The 20,217-nt window shown below is 38.3% G+C and overlaps 1 long non-coding RNA gene across 14 annotated transcripts in view; it reads left to right on the top strand.

The window, feature by feature from the left end:
* The first annotated feature begins 15,772 nt into the window (after positions 1 to 15,772).
* Positions 15,773 to 20,217, top strand: part of LOC147369895 (uncharacterized) — a 212,967-nt gene continuing 208,522 nt past the window's right edge. For 7 of the 14 annotated variants that reach the window (XR_015168069.1, XR_015168074.1, XR_015168072.1 and 4 more), the window contains exons 1-2: positions 15,782 to 15,981; positions 17,533 to 17,692. This is a non-coding gene — a long non-coding RNA (uncharacterized LOC147369895). Of the gene's footprint in view, positions 15,982 to 17,532; positions 17,693 to 20,217 lie in introns of all 14 variants that reach the window. The other 7 variants (XR_015168076.1, XR_015168066.1, XR_015168075.1 and 4 more) reach the window with 5 other exon arrangements.

Here is a 20,217-nt window from a genome sequence, read left to right as displayed (position 1 = left end):
TATACGGTGGCGCTAGGCTGAAACTTAGATGGTTTGACACCAGGTCAGCCCTCTTCATGTCATGCACCTCCGAATTCTGTAAGCTAGATAAATGAAAGTGTTACTGAAAAAAGAAAGTGACACACGAATACCATCAGTTTTGAAATCAGTGGTATACATTTATACAGAGTAAGAGGCACTTATAATTCCATTCTCTTCTTGCCAGGGAAACTAGTTTTAACAAAACCAGACCCATAGCCTTTCCTTGAATAAATCTAGAGGAAATTACCACCATTTGTGACTACCTATTAAAATATATTTCTCTTTCTTTATACATTTCACATAAATTTTGAAAAGTAAGATTTTAGCTCCCTTTCATTTTCAGATGCCTGAGAGTCTTTGTCTTTTGTAATGACTTTTGATTTTGTTGTTTTCCACATAATTGTCAGAACAGTTTATTTTGGTCTACTTTTATATAACATTACAAGTTTAATTTTTTTTTTTCTGGTTGGTAAGGCTGAGCAGGAAGGAGAGAATACATGAAGTGCAGGAGATGGGGAAGAGATGAGGATTAAACTAACACCAGGAAAAGAAGTAGAAAAACAAAATGAGAAAAGATTCTTGGTGCTGCAGGATGTCAAATTGAAGCAAAAGACACCTAATACCAGTGATTTGACCTTTTTATATTAGAAAAACAAAACCATGTTGAGATGTGAGAGACACTTGAAAGGTACAATTTGAATTTTGAACAATGTTTTCCATATGGTGCACATGTCACCCATAATCTTTACAGGTTTCCAGTTCACTCCTCAATGAAATTCACATTTCCAGTCTCAGTCCATCAAGACTAAAAATTATAGCTCAGCATACCTTTAAAAGGCTTTGAAAATTATGAAAAATGCACAAAATTTATTTATATTATATTTTATAGAGAGATCGAATAAGAACCAACAATTTCTGAAAAGTGAAGATTATCAGATTAATCTATGTGGCTATAATAAAGCAGTTGACCTAGGAGACCAAGATAGAGAACATATTGCTTTGTGTTGCAAAGTTTCTGATTCTGTTCATTAAATACCCTGAACTAACAGCTGTATGCGGAGAATGTCACACAATGCTAGCTGACTGTATGCAAACTGATCAACTAACGGAAGAGCCTAGAACATTAGAAAAAATGCAGACTTTTTATATAGCAAGTACTTGCAGAGATGGAGAATGAACTGGTTGAATAAGTTTTACATTTCCTTGGTCATAAATCTTTTACAAAAACTGATAAAACCTAAGGATCCTCTTCCAAAAAGTATGCACAAATCTACAAATAATCAAGCTTAAACATTCAGGAGGTGATAAACTCCAGGTAAACAATTTCCAAACCATATGGGTTTTGAGGGTTTCTTCTGATTAAAAAATTCTAGGATGATATGATTTCATTTTTAAATCATATGAATTAATATCATTTAGGAAGAGCTGGTGGTTCATCTCATAACTCACAGAATTCTGGGGAATCCGAATATGGATGACCTTGGTGGAAAGCAATTGATATCCACTTCCCTATGGACCTAACACTGATGATTTTCAGGATATTTTGCTCTTTCAATTAATTGCAACTGTTTCTTAAGCAAAAGACAGTTGATTAGAAGTAATTAACTAATTGATGTTGATTTTCATGTACTAATGCAATATTGGATTTCTGATTGTACCTTCAGAAGATGCATTTTATAATGTTTATTGGTCTTATCTGCAGTCCACAGAGACTTGTAGCCCTTTACAGTTATCAAATTTAAACCTCTTTTATTCTGTGCCATACAGAAAATTTGGCTCATCAAATACCCTTCACCTTAGTTGAGGGTAAAAGACAATAAACAAAGAGACAATGATTTCAGGGGGGATTTAGTTTATATAGGAATGAATAGCATCCTGGCACTTACTGAGTGCTAATTGCCTTGCACTAGAACTACTCCGGTTTCTGAAGGAGCGTTTTTTGCTCTTGTTGTTGTTACTGCTTAGTCTTTGTTTTCTACATGATGAACTTTCCATCAGAAATATTCTGAAAGTAAAAAAAAAAAAAAAAAAAGATAATGGAAAAGTAGAGCCCATTGGGGAAGTAAATGGTGTAATTATATATGACACTGAAAAAAAAAAAAAATGAAGGCTTTCCTTCTTCCAATCCTGCTTCCTCCTAATGACTCTGATAACTGAAGTGTTAGGTTTTATTAAATAGAGCAGAATTGAGCTCTCAGGAGATGAAAGCAGCTATTGAGATTCATACCTACTGAAATAGAAGGAGTCTCCTCCCTTTTGTAGCTGGCAGATAGGACTGTAATGAGCACATTTTGTAGCTGGAGAGAAAGAAAAAGAAGATGAAAGGAAAATCTTTTGAAGACTAGGGAAAAAAGGGAAAATCCCACTAATATAGTGCAGCCCCTTAAATTGTTTTCTAAGAGACAGAAAAGAAAATGCCATATAAATGTTGGTTGTTGAAATTAGTCTGGCTTTGAGAAGATACATATTGTATATGGGAATATTAAGAATATCTCCTCTAAGATACTTTCATACAATGAACAAAGGAATCATTCCTAATATGTGATTAACTGATGGTCCCTGTTCACCACAAATGTTGGCTTTTAAATACTTCAGGTGAGGGGGCTCTTTATTAATTGGCTCAAGCAACCCTTAGGACTTCTAAGAGATTAAGACTACAGGATGCTTCAAAGTTCTTTCTTTCTTGAAAAATTATGCATACAGATGTTAAAAATGTGGTGACTGCAATAACACTGTCATCTATTTTAAATTGTAGAATTAACCTATCATTAGCATTCAAAAACTTTTCTGCAACATGCCTAGATTAGCTCACTGTCGATTAACCAAAGATTTTATTTTTCCTTGTACCTTAAAAAAAAAATGCTTAATTGTAATACAATTTGCTTTTAAACTCAAATAGGGTCTGTGACTTTAAATGCAAATTACCAAATGGTTCCTATGGCAAGTGAAAAGCAGGATTGCATCCATCATGCTGTTATTTAAAATGAATTTTAACCCCTTAGGCTGACAACAAACACAAATCCAGACTGCCACAAACAGAAGCCATGGGGTCTGTTGGAATAAGGGCTGCCATTTCGAATAAAAAGAGAGGGCCTCAATAAAGCCACAGCAAACAGAACTTGCTGTTGAAATATCAGATCTGATCTAGATGAGATTGAGGGTGAAAAACTAGGGAAGATATGAATGAGATTTTCTATTGGGCAGTGGTAATTCAAGGAGCCTTTCACACACTGCTGAGGCGACCAAAGTTTTATAAACCCTACCTCCCACACACACACTCCAGTCCATTGATTATCTTATGTTTGGAATGACTGATGCCCATTTGGCTCCAGGGAAGCACCTTGGGATCTTGGGATCTGACAGGAAATGGTGGATTGTTTATTTATTTTTTAATTAGAAAACCAATGGAGCTCCAGAATCCATGTAAACAAAACTGGATCTTACATTAGAAACATGCCCACGCCCCCACCCCCTACCCCAAGCTAAGGGCTCTAAATCACATCCTGCTTATTAGAATGTGTTTATTTAGAACTTTCTTATTTTTTCTTTTTACTGGCTATACAATTCTTTAAGTAAATCATTCTCTGTGTCCTCTTAGTTATAGGCTAATGGCTCAATTCTTCAGCCCTGTTAATGGTGCAGGCTGGTTCATATTGGTGGTTTGTCCAGGGGGCTGGGTGTCTGTGCTGACCCCAGCCATCAGCCGTCCTGCTTTCTCTGAAATGTGGCTGGGTGCCCAGGGAATGAACTAGCTACTGCCTGGTAGAGAAGAGAATCAAAGACTGGCACTTGGCAGGGACCCCTGCTCTTGCAGCTGCTGAGTGCTAAATTATTACTGATGTGCTTCTGCAGCCGCCCACAGCAGGGCTGGCCGAGCTGAGCACAGAGCCCCCTCCTCTGGCCCTCAGCACAGGACTTGGGTTTCAGAGCTGGAGACAAGGGGGCATGCTGCGCTGGCTCTGCCTGAGGCAGAGCAGTGAGCATGTCGGTCCTGCACAAATGCTGAGATGCGCAGCACACATCTCCTGCTCTTAATGTGCATCCGAACACGTCTAGACTCCCACCATGAGCCTCGAGTGATTGCTTCACAAGCTTGTTGTGCTTTGCACACGTGTCTGAGCCCATCAGATCGAATTTGTGTGGCCAAGTGACACCGTTGAGACAGAGCTTTCCTGCCTCTGAGGTCTCGGCTGGAGACAATGAAAGGGTAGAAGCATCTTTCCTTCCTTCTGCTTTAAGAAAAGAATTGGGATCAATCCACCTGAACTTCACTAATGGACTGTTTTTAACCAGGCATTTAAGTGTCTGTAGTCTCCCAGCACACTAGGTAGGTGTCTCTACTGAGGTTAATTACCGTCATGCAGGGGGTCCTATATTAACCTCAGTTAAAAGAGGCAGGGATGGACAGAGCCCCAGTTCAGGACCCCCTGCATGATGGTAAGATTGCAGATTTCTGGGGCTTTCTGTGCACCTGTTTTCTCATCTGTCTCCTGCATGTGTAGCTACATAGATTTCTTTTTTTTTTTGGCCACACCACGCAGCATGCAAGATCTTAGTTTCTTAGTTCCCCAAGGATCGAACCCATGTCCCTGCAGTAGAAGCACACAGTTTTAACCACTAGACCGCCAGTGAGTCCCGAAGATACATAGATTAGTAGTCCCAGTTACTACCTACCATTTCAGGATGAATCTCTTGCAGGGCCAGTATAGATGTCATTGTGTGAAGAGTCAGGTTCTACACTGTAATATAAATTATATTTTTATGATGTTCCCTTCCACATCTCATACTCAGTTCTACCCATCAGAGTAAGCCAAACTCTTCACTGATACCCCCTTTCCCAAGGTTTTTACACAAAAAAACAGGGCTTTGTCTCCTTTTGGATAATTTTCTTCTAAGAGCCACTCAAGGCAAAGGGTGATCGTATTTATTGGCAATTGATTTATCTTTCTTAAAGTGATAAACTTTAATTTAAACTTAGAAATTTTATGATCAGACACACCTACCTTGCTATGTAAAACTGAAGCATTTTGAATGACTTTTATTTTTTTTTCAAGATAACTCATTCAAGACAGTATAATTTAAAAACCAAAATTTTGAACAAAATAAAAAAAAGCACACACATTTGCTTTTCATACCAAGTGAAGCCCATTCTTCATTGATCTTTCAGAGGAAATTTACATTTAGCGAACTGAGCTGGCTCATGTTAATTGTTCACCCTTGTTGCCTGATAGCTTCTACAGTCTAAACAACCAACATGTTAACATTTCATTTTCAACTAGCTACTTTGCTATAATGTGGATGCTGCTGCTGCTGCTAAGTCACTTCAGTCATGTCCGACTCTGTGCAACCCCATAGATGGCAGCCCACCAGGCTCTACTGTCCCTGGGATTCTCCAGGCAAAAACACTGGAGTGGATTGCCATTTCCTTCTCCAATACATGAAAGTGAAAAGTGAAAGTGAGGTCGCTCAATCGTGTCCGACCCTCAGCGACCCCATGGACTGCAGCCTACCAGGCTCCTCCGTCCATGGGATTTTCCAGGCAAGAGTACTGGAATGGGGTGCCATTGCTTACTACTGCCTTAAAATATATGTATTTTAAATGTTGCAAATGGATTTTGAAAGAAGCTAATCTCCACTTCAGAGGTAAATGCATAAAAGAGTTGGTATAAATGCTCTATACAGTGGCACATATTTCATTATACATTTTAATTTTCTCACAGACAAATCCTTCAAGAAGTGTGTATCCAGCATTCCTTTTTACAAGTAATCTTCAAGGTAATAATGGAGAAAAATTAAGAAAGCTTCTTATCTCTGTAGGTGGTTTTCCTTAGCAGCAAAAACTGATCTCAGAGAAATTTCTTCAGTTCAGTTCAGTTCAGTTGCTCAGTCGTGTCCGACTCTTTGCGACCCTATGAATTGCAGCACGCCAGGCCTCCCTGTCCATCACCAACTCCCGGAGTTCACCCAGACTCACATCCATCGAGTCAGTGATGCCACCCAGCCATCTCATCCTCTGTCATCCCCTTCTCCTCCTGCTCCCAATCCCTCCCAGCATCAGAGTCTTTTCCAATGAGTCAACTCTTCACATGAGGTGGCCAAAGTACTGGAGTTTTAGCTTTAGCATCATTCTTCCAAAGAAATCCCAGGGCTGATCTCCTTCAGAATGGACTGGTTGGATTTCCTTGCAGTCCAAGGGACCCTCAAGAGTCTTCTCCAACACCACAGTTCAAAAGCATCAATTCTTCAGTGCTCAGCCTTCTTCACAGTCCAACTCTCACATCCATACATGACCACAGGAAAAACCATAGCCTTGACTAGACAGACCTTTGTTGGCAAAGTAATGTCTCCGCTTTTGAATATGCTATCGAGGTTGGTCATAACTTTCCTTCCAAGGAGTAAGCATCTTTTAATTTCATGGCTGCAATCAACATCTGTGGTGATTTTGGAGCCCCAAAAAATTAAGTCTGACACTGTTTCCACTGTTTCCTCATCTATTTCCCATGAAGTGATGGGACCAGATGCCATTAGTGTAGTAAAATTCCACATACCTGAGAAAAATAGAGAAGCAAAAACCAAAGGATAAAAGGAAAAATATACCCAATAGAATTCAGAGTTCCAGAGAATAACAAGGAGAGGTAAGAAAGCCTTAAGTGAACAATGCAAAGAAATACAGGGAAACAATAGAATGGGAAAGACTAGTTCAGTTCACTCATTCAATTATGTGCAACTCTTTGCAATCCCATGGACTGCAGCATGCCAGGCTTTCCTGTCCATCACCAACTCCTGGAGCTTACTCAAACTCACGTCTATCGAGTCAGTGATACCATCCAATCATCTCATCCTCTGTCATCCCCTTCTCCTCCCACCTTCAATCTTTCCCAGCAACAGGGTCTTTTCAAATGAGTCAGTTCTTAGCATCAGGTGGCCAAAGGATTGGAGCTTCAGCTTCATCATCAATCCTTCCAATGAATATTCAGGACTGATTTCCTTTAGGATGGACTGGTTGGATCTTCTTGCAGTCCAAGGGACTCTCAAGAGTCTTCTCCAACACCACAGTTCAAAAGCATCAATTCTTCGGTGCTCAGCCTTCTTTGTAGTCCAACTCTCACATCCATACATGACTACTGGAAAAACCATAGCTTTGACTAGAAGGACCTTTGTTGGCAAAGTAATGTCTTTGCTTTTTAGCATGCTGTCTAGGCTTGTCATAGCTTCTCTTCCAAGGAGCAAGCATCTTTTAATTTAATGACTGCAATGACCATCTGCAGTGATTTTGGAGAACCCCCAAAAAAAGTCTCTGTTTCCACTGTTTTGCCATATATTAGCCATGAAGTGATGGGACTGGATGCCATGATCTTAGTTTTCTGAATGTTGAGCTTTAAGCCAACTTTTTCACTCTCCTCTTTCACTTTCATCAAGAGGTCTTTAGTTCTTTTTCGCTTTCTGCCGTAAGGGTGGTATCATCTGCATATCTAAGGTTATTGATATTTCTCCTGGCAATCTTGATTCCAGCTTGTGCTTCATCCAGCTTGCATTTCACATGACATATTCTGCATAAAATTTAATAAGCAGGATGACAACATACAGTCTTGATGTACACCTTTTCCGATTTGGAACCAGTCTATTGTCATATGTCCAGTTCTAACTGTTGCTTCTTGACCAGCATATAGATTTCTCAGGAGGCAGGTCAGGTGGTCTGGTATTCCCATCTTTTTAAGAATTTTCCACAGGTTGTCGTCATACACACGTTCAAAGGCTTTGACGTAGCCAATAAAGCAGAAGTACATGTTTTTCTAGAGCTCTCTTGCTTTTTCAATGATCCAGCGGATGTTGGCAATTTGATTTCAGGTTCCTCTGCCTTTTCTAAAACCAGCTTGAACATCTGGAAGTTCACGGTTCACCTACTGTTGACGCCTAGCTTGGAGAATTTTGAGCATTACTTTACTAGCGTGTAAGATGAGTGCAATTGTGCGGTAGTTTGACCATTCTTTGGCATTGCCTTTCTTTGGGATTGGAATGAAAACTGACCTTTTCCAGTCCTGTGACCACTGCTGAGTTTTCCAAATTTGCTGGCACACGGCGTGCAGCACCTTCACAGCATCACCTTAAAGAATTTGAAATAGCTCAACTGGAATTCCATCACCTCCACTAGCTTTGTTCATGGTGATCCTTCCTAAGGGCCACTTGACTTCGCACTCTAAGATGTCTGGCTCTAGGTGAGTGATCAACCATCGTGGTTATCTGGGTCATGAAGATCTTTTTTGTATAGTTCTGTGTATTCCTGCCACCTCTTCTTAATATCTTCTGCTCCTGTTAGCTCCATACCATTTCCATCCTTTATTTTGCCCATCTTTGCATGAAACGTTCCCTTGGTATCTTTAGTTTTCCTGAAGAGATCTCTAGTCTTTCTCATTGTATTGTTTTCCTCTATTTCTTCGCACTGATCACTGAGGAAGGTTTTCTTATCTTTCCTTGCTATTCTTTGGAAATCTGCATTCAGATGCTTATATCTTTCCTTTTCTCCTTTGCCTGTAGCTTCTCTTCTTTTCTCAGCTATTTGTAAGGCCTCCTTAGGCAACATTTTGCCTTTTGCATTTCTTTTTCTTGGAGGTGATCTTGATCACTGCCTCCTGTATAACGTCACAAATCTCTATCCATAGTTCTTCAGGCACTCTATCAGATCTAATCCCTTGAATCTATTTGTCTCTTCCATTGTATAATCATAAGAGATTTGATTTAGGTTATACCTGAATGGTCTAGTGGTTTTCCCTACTTTTTTCAATTTAAGTCTGAATTTTCCAATAAGGAGTTCATGATCTGAGCCACAGAAAGACTAGAGATCTCTTCAAGAAAATTGGAGATACCAAGGGAACATTTCATGCAGATAGGCGTGATAAAACACAGAAACAGAAAGGACCTAACAGAAGAAGAAGAGATTAAGAAGAGGTGGCAAGAATATACAGAAGAACTGAACAAAAAAGGTCTTAATGACCCATATAACCACGATGGTTGATCAGTCACCTAGAGCCAGACATCCTGGAGTGTGAAGTCAAGTGGGCCTTAGGAAGCATCACTATGAGCAAAGGTAGTGGAGTTGATGGAATTCCATGCAAGCTATTTCAAATCATAAAAGATGACACTATTAAAGTACTGCACTCAGTATGCCAGCAAATCTGGAAAACATCAATGGCACAGGACTGGAAAAGGTCAGTTTTCATTCCAATCCCAAAGAAGGGCAATGTCAAAGAATGCTCAAACTACCAGACAATTGTGCTCATTTCACATGCTAGCAGGTGCTTCCCAAGTGGTGCTAGTGGTAAAAAAAAAAAAAAAAACCCGCATGCCAATGCAGGAGATGAGGGTTCCATCCCTGATTTGGGAAGATCCCCTGGAGGAGGGTATGGCAACCCACTCCAGTATTCTTGCCTGGATAATCCCATGGATAGAGGAGTTTGGTGGGTTACAGTCCATAGGGTCACAAAGAGTCAGACATGACTGAAGTGACTTAGCATGCACGCATGCACATACTAGCAAGGTAATACTCAAAATCCTTCAAGCTATCTATCCTTCAACAGTATGTGAACCAAGAAATTCCAGATGTACAAGTTTAATTTAGAAAAGGCAGAGGAATCAGAGATCAAATTGCCAACATCTGTTGGATCATAGAAAAACAAGGGAATTCCAGAAAAACATCTACTTCTGCTTCACTGACTATGCTAAAGCCTTTGACTGTGTGTATCATAACCAACTGTGGAAAATTATTAAAGAGATGGGAATACCTGCCTCCTGAGAAATCTATATGCAGCAAGAAGCAACAGTTAGAACAATGGACCCTTTCCAAATCGGGAAAGGAGTTCATCAATGCTGTATATTGTCACTCTGCTTATTTAACTTATATGCAGAGTACATCGTGCAAAATGCTGGGCTAGATGAAACACAAACTGGAATCAAGATTGCTGGGAGAAATATCAACAGCCTCAGATATGCAGATGATACCACCCTGATGTCAGAAAGCAAAGAGGAACTAAAGAGCCTCTAGATGTAGGTAAAGTGCCCTCTCATCACAAGCTATGCATATGACTTATAACTGTGATACTAACCTTGACCACTTTGTTCAGATGGTATTTGTCAAACTTCTACACTCTAAAGCTACTCTTTTTCACCTTTTCCATACAGTACTCTTGGCCAGGAAGTTAATTCCGATGTGCAATCCAAACTAACAGAGTAGGGAGTTACGTTCTATTTCCTTGAGGACAGAATATCTACATAAATTATGTGGAATTCTTTTTGGATGAACAATTTATCTTTTTATCCAATTTATTTTTTTTAACCAATCCTATTTTCATATAGCCATTTTCAGTCATAAATATTTATTTTATATTTTGGGTTATTATCAAATACAACTGTATTTACTTTGTTGCTCAAATCATTTCAGCTTTGGCTGGGCCATTGGGAGAGTTTTCAGTTGGCTCCTGTATTTCTTTGACATTCTCCATCACTGTGGCCTTTTTAGGGTCTTTTTGTTTTGTTGTTTTTGCTTTTTTTTTTTCCGAGAGCTTCCTTACTTTCTGGCACTGTAAGATGCTCCAGGGTCATTTTATATATTTCTTGCTCTAGTCCTAGAATTAGATGTTCCTCCAAGGAGTGCTGGTTTCTTTTATTGCAGAATGGTAAAACACAAAACAAAACAGCAAGATCTGAATTCCTAGGTGCTTAACATTTTACGAAGCCCTGTTGGTAATTTATAATCAGTTTTTCCTGAAAAAAATGAGCAACTTTCCTGAACATTTTCCAGGTGACACATTTACACATGATAAAATCTGAAGAACATCTGGGATTTTTAGCCTGGCATTCCTGTCAATGGCAATCCAGGTATACAATAGAAAATGTACCCAAGCTAGGCAAAGAACACTTTTCATAACCTTTTTTCGTGTATGTGATGTGAGTCAGATATGAAAGAGAAACTGACTTGAATGTAATGTTATTTATGTTACATTATAAACAATGGATGGCATCACCAACTCATGAATTTGAGCAAGCTCTGGGAGATGGTGAAAGACAGGGAAGCCTGGCATGCTGCAGTGCATGGGGTCACAGAGTATTGGACATGACTGACTGACCGAACTACAACATGTTACTTACATTATATCACACTTTCCAAAAGTCACGTTGGTAAAACAGAAAGGAAAACGTGTTGGTCCCCTGCCCTACCTGCCCGCCTCAGAACCCTAAAATCATTTTAAAAATTTCTTCTAAGAACTTAAAAAATGATTTTTTTAAGGTAAAGTTGGACTAGGCCAAGTGGATATTTTACTAAAACATTCCACTGGAGTCTTGGAGGAAAAAAGGGAGGTACTTCTTCCAGTTATGGGAGCACTAATGCAAACTAGTTTGGTATTTGGTTGATTCGTTTTGAGTTTAATACAGCAGGACCTCATTCTAGCCCCGCCCTGTGCTGGGTTGGTAATTCTGCTCCCTTCATTTTGGCCATTCCAGTGTTTTCCACATCTGCCCTCCCCACTCCATCCTTCTTTCTATACCTGGGGCTTATCTTCAGTCTTCATATGCATCTTGCTCCCACTTACACTTAACTCTCCCCTTAACTCTTCAGTTTTTGGTCAGTTCTCAAGACCATGATTTAAGCCTATACTATTTCAGACTCTTACTGAGCTTTTGAAACACAACCTAAGAAATGATGAATTACTCAACTACATGTGGTATATTAAGCCTACATTTTGGAGTTCTATAATCTTGCCAAAGATTTTAAGAAAACTGTAACCTGTGTTCTCATCTTTTCCTCTCTCCTGAGACAATATATTTGAATTAACATATATATCTTCTCATTTTCTCTCTTTCTTTTTCTCATCATAGTATCATTTAATCCAAGATTGTACCCAAACCAAGGCTGTTTACACAAAATCCCTGAGAGGGGATTGTTTACCACCTACTCAAACATCGTCATTGCTTGGAACTCATTTCTTTGTGAAGTTTGCTGTTTCAATTTTGGACAGATCAGTTTATGGAAAACTGTCCTTCATATTGAACTGAAATTTATCTTATCATCTGTACCCATCATTCTTATAATCAAATGAGGCACTATATGTAGAAACTTTTTAAGAAAGCAAAACCCTGCATAAATAAAAAGCATATTAATATCAATTCTACTATGTAGAGTTTGCAACTTTGACAAGCATTAATGTCTTATCCAAGCCATGGGAATGTGAATGTGAGAATATGGCAAAGGATGCTCTGCACAGGTTTCTGAAAAGCTCCCTCCAATTTCACACTAATCCATTAATCACTGTTTTTTAAACTGTTCTATTTCAGCAATAAAAGACAAAGGCCAAGCTAAGCCAAGAGCTAGAAAACAGAAACAAAGTCAAAACAAGAAAAAAACGAACAAAACAGAACAGAACCCAAGACTGAAGCCCATCAGAAGCCAGAAAAAGTAGGAGGCAGTTGATATGACTGAATCATCTCTGCTGGCTAGGACACTTTGGTCTCTGAGATCAGCAGAGTCAGTGGTTTCTCTGCTCTCTGCTTCAGAAATATTTCTGCTTCTCTCCTCATGGTCAGAGAGATCTTCAGAGTACTTGAGAAATTGTTCCAATTTGAGCCCATCAAATAAGCAGCAGCACTGGTTTGGAAAAGAATCCCAATTGAAGGCTTGAGAAGATTTACTCTCCAAAGGTCATTTTGAAAGCTGTCCTTAAGGCTTGGTTGGGTGTGCTTTGCTTCCAAGCTGAGCTATGGATGAACTATCCTGCCAGCAGTGCTGGATTTGGGAGTCAAGAGAGGGCAAGAACAGAGCAGGGCAGGACTCCATGTCTGCTGGTGTCCACGAGACACATTTGGCAAGCACTCCCAAATCCAAACTTTCACAGAGCATCAGAAATCACTGGAAGCCATGGGGTATGTCAAAGACTGTAAAAAGATCACCTTGATCCAAATAACACAGAATCCTTGGATACACACGAGATGGCCTATGAGGGAATTTCAGGCTCATAAAACTTCCCAGGCACTTCTCACAGAGTGAGAAATTGGTTCAATATATAAAATAAATGATTAAATATGAGTAACTTCTAGATCCTTTGGAATTGAAATTAGTAGTATATATCACTTAGAACATAAACTCAGAATTCATGATAAAGTCTAGAATATGGCACATGACTTTCTACTGTGATAATTAGACCCTTATATCCAGAGATCTCATTTATTTTTATAGAGACAAAATCTCAATGTTTTCTTAATCTCATCATGATCTTTCCATAAATGTTAGCTTTGATAGCAATCTTAACTTTTGGATAAAAGCCCTAAACTAGCTGGAAAATTTCTAAGATATTTTTTGTACACACTACTGTTCACTGGAATGAATATAAATCTATAAAATGCTCTTGGCTAAAACAAAAGATCATGCTGATAAATTTTCTTTAAAGATTAATAATACAATAAATAGTGAAAACCCCACTTGGAATATTTAGCCAATGTGAGGAATTAAATCTTACATTGTGCCCTCCTCCTCAAACTGGAATATAATACAAGCCAAATTCCAAGTGGAAGCATATTAGTCATTCTTTTCTTTATTTTTTTTCTAACCTTAGGTAGGTATAATTGACAAATTGAAATTGTCACTGTATATTTAAGGTATATAGTGTGCTATTTTGATAAATATATACATTGTGAAATGATTACCATAATCAATCAAACTAATTAATATACCTATCATCTCATACTATTTTTTTTCCCTCCCTCTTTTGGAGAAGGCAATGGCACCCCACTCCAGTACTCTTGCCTGGAAAATCCCATGGATGGAGGAGCCTGGTGGGCTGCAGTCCATGGAGTCGCTAAGAGTTGGACACGACTGAGCGACTTCACTTTCACTCACTTGGTGAGAAAGATTAAGTCTACTCTTTTAGCTAATTTTAAGTGTACAATACAGTATTATTAACAATAGTTTCCATGCTGTACATTCAGTCTCCAGAGTGTATTCATCCTAAATAACTAAAGCTTTGTATCCTTTCATCATTTCCTTATTTTTCCCCATCCTCCATCCTCTGGTAACTACCAAACTACTCTCTGCTTTGGAGAGGTTGATTTTATAAAATTCCACATATAAGTGAGATCATGCAGTATTTATTTTTCTGTATCTGTCTTATTTCACTTAGCATAATGTCCGCCAGGTTTATCCATATTATTGCAAACAATAAGGATTTTCTTCCTTTTAAGAGTGTATGATATGTCTAGTTTGTGGAAGATTTTTATCCTAAAAGGGTGTTGAATCTTATCATCTTATCAAATGCTTTTCTGCATCTGTTGAGTGAATCATACAATTTTTTATTTAGGCATTATTGAATGCTAACTAAATGATACCATTTAGTACACAGAAAAATCGACTCTGTACAATTCAGAATAAAAATTAAGATTAGCCCTTCATTTGACCACAAAACTGAAGTGGCATTCTGTATATCATGTCCCAGGTCCATTTTAACTATCTCTATTTTGTGTTTTAAACAACAGAATATAGCGTGCTTAGTGATACTCTTCTTAAAGGAATTAAAACAAAGTCCTAGAATCAGCTTCATCTCTGCCTATTACTGCTGCTCAAGCATTGTAGTATGGATTTTGTCCAAGAAGATGAACTCCCTCTTTTCTCATAATACAGAGTATAACAGACACTCACCATTGAACTAGCTACTTAAAAATACTTTCCATGGAAGATGATGTAAAGAAAAACCTTTCATCATACCCACCTACTTGCAGCCTCACTTTTCTTTTTCTTTCAAATAAACCTCCCAAGAAGCTTGCCCTGAACGCCAAAAACTCCTGAAGTACATCCATTGACTCCTGAAGACAGAATTGGAGGGCAGGCCTTAAAGGTCACGTAGTTCAGCCACCCCTACAAACAATCTCACTTCCGAGCTTCTTCTGGGTTATGTCACCTCCCTTAGTTCCCAATGGGATGAGACATTTAAATTACAACAACTCATTCAGAAACACAAAGCAGCTGCTGATTTGAGTCGGCCTCAGCATTTGTGTTTGAGAGAGGGTCCTGGTTGTCTGGTTCACTCCCCAAAATTATTATAGATGATTCAGTTGGGTCACATGACACGGGGTTTAAAAAATAACAACCCTCTTATTGACACATGACCTAGAACTAAGACAGAGGACTTTCGTTCTTGTGATGAAATATTTGGCTCTATGGAAATGTCACTAGCTTTGTTTCCTTTCACGTGGGAAGCCAAGTTATATTTTCATATTAGGCTTATTTTCAACTGTGTCATCCTTGTGGTATCTCAATAAATTTGACCACTCAAAAGGTGCTTTCTGCTCAGTAAAAGTAAGCTACAAAATCATTTTCAAATAAGAGACTGTAAGAGTCATTGTCTCCGCTTTCCATGCCCTCCCTGGCTGCTGGCTTGGTGACCTGGGGCTTTTACCTGGTGGTCTGATGAGTCATGGCATTAAAAAAAGAAGATGATAACAAGGATGTTTGGGTGGTGAGATGGAGAGGCAATTAAAAACCTGCTGGGTGGGCTTTTTCCTGTAGGGCCTAGAAGCTCATTTGGATGATGTTAGTGGATTCTTTTTGTAGTGCCTACGACTATTCTAGAAAATGGAGTAGGAAGGGAAAGTGAAGCCAGACCCATCAGAACAGACTGTCCAGACTCTTAGTCTCTGTGGATTTTACCCTCTTTGAAAGATCTCCAAAAAAGTTACTTAAAAAAAAAAAAAAATCAGTTATAAAGTTGACTTGGAAGAACAATCTGAACACAAGCTAGCTTGACCACAGAGGGAAGTGTGTCTGGTGGTGGGCTGTCATATAACTCCCCATCTTGTCTCTTAAACCAGTTCCTTCTGAGTTCTCTCTCTTTGCTGATACTGTTCGCAACCTCCAAGAGCCAGCTAGACCAGAGACTTTGGAATCCTCTTCAATCCCCCTTCCTCATCCACTCACACATGGTAAGTTCTCAAATATTTCTTGTCATTTCCTTGCCAATGGCTACCACACAAGTTGAGGGCCTCATCTCATCACCACAGGGTCCGGCAGTGGTCTTTGAACTCTGTCCATTCTCTTCACCCCATCTTATGTCCCCAGAATGATCTTTCCAAAATTCAAGTCCAAATACATCCATGCTTAAAAACCTTCAATGGCTCATTCCAAATATAGGTCACGTTGGATTGTAAATCCGCATTCCATACTAATGAATATAATATAATGACCTGTATTTGAGAGGCATATAGCTTAAGAGTGTGGATTCTGGAGTGTCAGTGGGAGCCTGACTGGTCTTTTTACCATGTGTGTGATCTTCAGGAAGTACTGAGCCTCTCTGAATTTCAGTTACTTCATTTGTAAAATAGGGAGAGTAACAGGATCTACCTCATGAATTGTTGTGAGGATTAAACTGTTGTTGTTGTTTATCTTTGAAGTCATGTCTGACTCTTCTGAGACCCCATGGGTTGTAGCCCACCAGGCTTCTCTGTCCATGTGATTTCCCAGGCAAGAATATTGATATGGGTTGCCATTTCCTTCTCCAGGGGGTCTTCCTGACCCAGGGATCAAACTGCTTGGCAGGCAGATTCTTTACCATTGAGCCACCTGGGAAGTTGAAGGATTAAATTAGATAATGCAAAACACACTTGACATGATGCCTGACACCTAATTACTGCTCAGGGCTTGAAAAGTTTTACTACTTTGTTGTTTTAACCTTTCTAGCTCTAGTATTTGCTTTTTCTCAAACATTCTTAGCCATATTCAACTTTTGTCTGTCTCCAGAGGATATTTTGATTTTCCACCATTTTTTCAGGTCCTGCCCAGGAGGAAGAGGAAGACTTGATAGAAAAATGCTTAAAGGAGCTATGGATCCTTGAAAGTTGCTAGACTTTGGGTTGAATGAGTGCGGTGTAATCCATAATTGTTTCCCCACAATTATGCTGAGATATAAACCGTTGCTAGGATCAAAGTGTAAGACAGACTGTCTCCTTTATCGAGCGGATTTGGTGGAGGCCAAGTTATAGTAGCAGATGAGTCATACAAAGCTGGTGAAAACTGGTGTTTCAGGAAGACAAATTTAGTAAAAATGGGCACGCAGGGGGGAAATTCTGTGGAACACCATCCTATAATGCCAGTAAGGGGCAGATTCTTAAAAGTGCCACATCAGGTTGGGCCACTTTGCCTGGACTGAACTTCTTTGCTGATTTCGTCACATTTCAATGGTTATTTCAATTGTCCCATGCCTATTTCCCTTCCCTAACTCCCGCAGTGTTATGTACCTACTCTTGGAAGCTCTCTAATTCATTGCTTCTATTAGAGCACATACCACGGTACGTGTAGTCATCTCTGGCTTATTATATGTCTTCCTTGTTAGGCTTTGACTCTGTCAGTCATATTCAGATACATGGTAGTATCAATCAAGTGATTGTTTGTTAAATGATAGCATGCAAAGCAAATTTCTCTCTAAGATATGTTTTTGACGTGGCTGAACTTTTTTATGCTCCTCTAATTTCTCTCAGGTACACAGTACTTTAAAAGGAAGAAAAATTTATAAGACCTTTGACTGACAACCTACAAAAGCAAAAGCTGAGTAAGGATACCAACACTTGAATCCAAGGATAATGGAAAAATAACATCTGACTGGAATAAATGGATCACATATATAAGCCATGCTACCATGTGAGTAGAGTAGAAGCAAATTAGGTTGATCCACAGAAAAGCAAATAAGGGTTCTTGGAAAAATATAGGAAATGAAGAACTGGTAGTTCTGGCTGACCTGAGTGTAAAATGCTTCATTAATTTTGCTGGTAAATTCTTTTCCTGCCAATCTGGTTCTCTGGGTCTGCTATTTACCAACTGTGTGGTCTTGAGGAACTTCGATTCTTTGAGTCTCAAATTTCTCATATGTAAAATGAAGTGAGAATGCTATTCTACCTACTTTATCAGTTTCAACTTTCAAAAAGGGGAATATGTGATAGCGTAGCTTTAGCTTGGTCATAGCATTTCCATGAATAAGTGAGGGTAAAAAAGAAATGCTGATTGTGTGGTTGCTTGTCATGTTTTAACTAATGTAACATTTTGGAACCTACGATTAAGCTTGAACTCATCATTGAGGTAATGCTTTGTGTTTTCACGTTAAAAATTAATGATTACCTAAAATATTGAGTGAATGCTTTCCTTATCAAAATTCTGAAACTGTTTTACTGCATTAGTCCAAGTCAGTAATGTAATTATGCAGGCCTTTGTAGTTTGTTTTTGAAGATTAGAATTCATCTTATGAGTAGTTTGCTAGAATTCATATCACACACAAAGTAGAACATTTTAAGGTAAAATAAGTGTTTGAACTAAATGAATTTGTTTATACTCTTAACTTTTTGGTACCTGACATTGTAAAACTGTAGTTTAATTGACAATGTGATATTAATATGCTTTAAGTGACTTTATAGGAATTTGATTGCTATTATAATTACAATTATAAACATTAACAAGCCAGATAACAGAGAGCTTTTGGGACGAGCTTTCCAAGTAAATAAGAAGAACTAGTCACTCATTGGGTGTAATTTGATATAATATAGGAATGTTAACTTTCATATAACTGGATTTAAATAGCTTTTGCCTATACTTGCTTTACTTAATATTAGTGATTGAGAAATATTTCCTGGCTAAGTAATTGATATATGAATGATACTTACTAGATTTGTAGAAGGTATTTGAAATATCTTAAACTCTGTTTATTATCTCATTTATACTTTTCATTTTTTCATAACCAGGTAGATAAAATTTGTTTAATATTGTAAACTTTCCTTTTCACTTCTAATGAAATCATACTCAGGAGGAATCTATTTAAAGTCATTTGTGAAAAGAGGTGTGAATAGTTGGTTCTATAAATAAAGGTTTTACATATTTTGAAATAGGATATGATACCATCAAAAATCACAAGAACTGTCTGGAAATGCAAGGAATTTTAAACAAGCAGTTACTTGTTTTACAAAGTTCATTCAAATATGTATCCACCTTCCTTCATCCCAGACAATTTTCTGCAGATCTCTTCCAACTAATATTAAGTTGTAAGTGCTGAGCTAAATGAATTTATTTATGCTGTCATCTTTGGGTACCTGATGTTATAAACCTGGAAATCTAATTGGAAATATGATATCAATATGCTATCTTTAGGAGTTTGATTATATGACTTATTTTATGAAGCAAGAACTAATAAAATTGCTAGTTATTTTAATCAAGAACCATTTGAATGCTTATAAATTAAAGATATTTAGATGTCAAGGCAATAAAGCCTGTGAAATGAAATGGACCAGATAACTATTTAAAAGAATTCCCATCTGTCAAGTTGCATAAATAACACAGCCTAGAAATGAGGATTAATTTTCTCTCAGATAATATGTTATCTTGTTTTAATGTGATTAAAAATCCCCACTGGGTCTGATGCTAATCTCTCTTCCAAAGGCGTGGATCTTATCAAGTTTGGAGCCATTCTGGAAATAAGAGAGTACTCTACAGAAGAACTCTCAAGAGCCAGTATCAGTTTTTATAATCTGTTTCTGGGCTAATGAGAGAGTGGTTGAGTTTACACAGATTATCACTTGTGGCTGTCTCATCAACTTGACATTGAACAGGAAGAGAACTCAAAGCTCAAGGAGGCTCAGACAAGGTCAGACAGGTAGAAACTGGGAGACCATTTTTTTAGTGGTTTACCGTAAGATGCTTTAGGTTTTGGTTTTTGTTTTTTTAATCTTATCATCTCCTGATGTCCCTAAAATTCCCTTCTCTAGCTTAGAGGCTTACATTATATAAAGAGTCTTTGCTTTTAAAAATTCAATATGTTATTCAATCAAACAAACATTTATTGAGTATCTGTTATGGACCAGTTATTGTGCTGAAGGGGCTGGAGATGTAACTTTGAGTGAGGACCAGGAGGTGCTTTTCCTTCTGAGGCTCACATAGCGGTGAAGTGGGCATTAACCTGAAGGACACAGAGGCAGGGAGGACGCTGAAAGTGTCCTTCCTCTTTAAATGCTTCTTGTCCCTGCAGCCTTCTATTATGATGCTGCCTATGTTTATGTCCTCCTGTCACTTTATATTTGAATGAATATCCATCTATGCATTCATTATTCTTTCAACGAATGTCATTTGAGTGACTCCATCATCTTTCTAACAATTGAGTGATAGTCTTGCTCCCAGGCATCTTA

This window comes from Bos grunniens, chromosome 7 (assembly GCF_055505025.1).
Source record: "Bos grunniens cultivar Pamir isolate PY7600 chromosome 7, Bosgru_T2T1.0, whole genome shotgun sequence".
Taxonomy (NCBI): Eukaryota; Metazoa; Chordata; class Mammalia; order Artiodactyla; family Bovidae; genus Bos; species Bos grunniens.
The sequence above is the reverse complement of the archived record's forward strand: the minus strand, read 5'-3'. Positions and strand labels throughout refer to the sequence as shown.